Below are 2,757 nucleotides of genomic sequence, written 5' to 3' on the forward strand. Positions count from 1 at the left end.
AATTATTAACATTTATGCACCCAGCCAGAATGTGCCTCAATTTATAAGAGAGACTAACAGACATGAGCAACTTTATTTCCTCCAGCACCTCAATAGTCAGAGATTTTAACACTCCTTTGGCAGTGTTGGATTGATCCTCCAAAAGGAAGCCAAGTAAAGAAATTTTAGACTTAAAGTTAACCATTCAACAACTGGATTTAACAGACATCTACAGAACATTTCATCCTAACAAAACTGAATACACATTCTTCTCATCAGCCCATGGAACAGACTCCAAAATTGATCACATCTTAGGTCACAAGTCTAACCTCAGCAAATTTAAAAGAATAGAAATTATTCCTTGCATCTTCTTGGACCAACATGGAATAAAAGTTGAAGTCAAGAACAACAGGAATATGTTTACCAATATAAAAACATGGAAACTAAATAACACTATGCTGAAGAATAGCTGGATCATAGACAAGATTAAGAAGGAGATTACCAAATTTTTGGAACAAAATGACAATGAAGACATGAATTATCAAAACATCTGGGATACCGCAAGGGCAGTCCTAAGAGGGAAATTTATAGCACTGCAAGCCTTCCTCAAGAGAACAGAAAGAAAGGAAGTTAACAACTTAATGGGACATCTCAAGCAACCAGAAGAGGAAGAAGGTTCCAATCCCAAGCCCAGCAGAAGAAAAGAAATAACCAAAATTAGAGCAGAATTAAATGAAATTGGAAATAAAAGGATTATACAACAGATCAATAAATCAAACAGTTGGTTTTTTGAAAAGTTCACTAAATTGATAAACCTTTGGCCAACCTAAACAGGAACCAGAAGAGTAAAATCTCTAATTTCATCAGTCAGAAATGGTAAAAATGAAATAACTACAGACTCTTCAGAAATTCAAAAAATCCTTAATGAATATTACAAGAAACTTTATTCTCAGAAATACGAAAATCTGAAGGAAATAAGACTAATATTTGGAAGCATGCCACCTTCCTAGACTTAGCCAGAACGAAGTGGAAATGTTGAACAGGCCTATATCAAGCTCTGCAATAGCATCAACTATACAAAATCTCCCTAAAAAGAAAAGCCCAGGACCAGATGGCTTCATGTCTGAATTCTACCAAACCTATAAAGAAAAACTAGTACCTGTATTACTCAACCTTTTCCAAAATATAGAAAAAGAAGGAATACTACCCAACACATTCTATGAAGCAAACCCAAACCAGGAAAAGACCCAACAAGACAAGAAAATTATAGACCAATATTACTAATGAATATTGATGCAAAAATATTCAACAAGATCCTAACAAACAGAATCCAGCAATACATCAAACAAATTATACACCATGACCAAGTGGGTTTTATCCCAGGGTCTCAAGGCTGATTCAATATACATAAATCTATACATATAATTCATCACATAAACAAAGTAAAAAAGAAAGACCATATGATTCTCTCAATTGATGCAGATAAAGCTTTTGATAATATCCAGCATCCCTTCATGATCAGAACACTTAAGAAAATGGGTATAGAAGGGACATTTCTTAAACTGATAGAGGCCATCTACAGCAAACCCACAGGCAATATCGTATTGAATGGAGTAAAACTGAAATCATTTCCACTCAGATCAGGAACCAGGCAAGGGTGCCCATTGTCTCTGCTGCTTTTTAACATTGTAATGGAAGTCTTAGCCATCGCAATTAGGCAAGAAAAAGTGATCAAAGGTATCCACATAGGATTAGAAGAGATCAAACTTTCACTCTTCACAGATGATATGATGGCAAACACCAGGGATTCTACTACAAAACTCTTAGAAGTGATAATGAATACAGCAGCATCTCAGGTTACAGAATCAACACTCATAAATATGTAGCCTTTATAGTCATGCTGAAAAAACAGTCAAGGACTCTATTCCATTCACAGTAGTGCCAAAGAAGATGAAATATTTGGGAGTTTACCTAAGAAAAGACATGAAAGATCTCTACAAAGAGAACTATGAAACTCTAAGAAAAGAAATAGCTGAAGATGTTAACAAGTGGAAAAACATACCATACTCATGGCTGGGAAGAATCAACATTGTTAAAATGTCAATACTACCCAAAGCAGTATACAATTTTAATGCAATCCCTATTAAAGCTTCACCGTCATACTTTAAAGATCTCAAAAAATAATACTTTGTTTTATATGGAATCAGAAAAAACTTTAAATAGTCAAGAAATTACTCAGAAATAAAAACAAAGCAAGAGGAATCACACTACCAGACCTCAGACTATACTATAAATCGATAGTGATCCAAACAGCATGGTACTGGCACAAAAACAGAAAGGTAGATGTATGGAACAGAATAGAGAGCCAGCAGATGAAACCAGCTACTTAACCATTATTTGCTCTTTGACAAGCCAATTAAAAACATTGAGTAAGGAAAAAATTCCCTATTTAACAAATGGTGCTGGGTGAACTGGCTGGCGACCTGTAGAAGACTGAAACTGGACCCACACCTCTCACCATTAATTAAGATAGACTCTCACTAGATTAAAGTTTTAAACTTTAGACATGAAACTATAAAAATACTAGAAGGTATAGGGAAAACACTTGAAGAAATTGGCCTGGGTGAAAATTTTATGAGGGGGACCCCCCAGGCAATTGAAGCAACATCAAAAATACACTATTAGGACCTGATCAAACTAAAAATCTTCTGCACAGCCAAGAACACAGTAAGTAAAGCAAGTAGACTGCCCCCAGAATGGGAGAAGATATTTTCAGGT

The sequence above is a fragment of the Otolemur garnettii genome, unplaced genomic scaffold (assembly GCF_000181295.1).
Source record: "Otolemur garnettii isolate 467f Iridium unplaced genomic scaffold, OtoGar3 scaffold00034, whole genome shotgun sequence".
Lineage (NCBI taxonomy): Eukaryota > Metazoa > Chordata > Mammalia > Primates > Galagidae > Otolemur > Otolemur garnettii.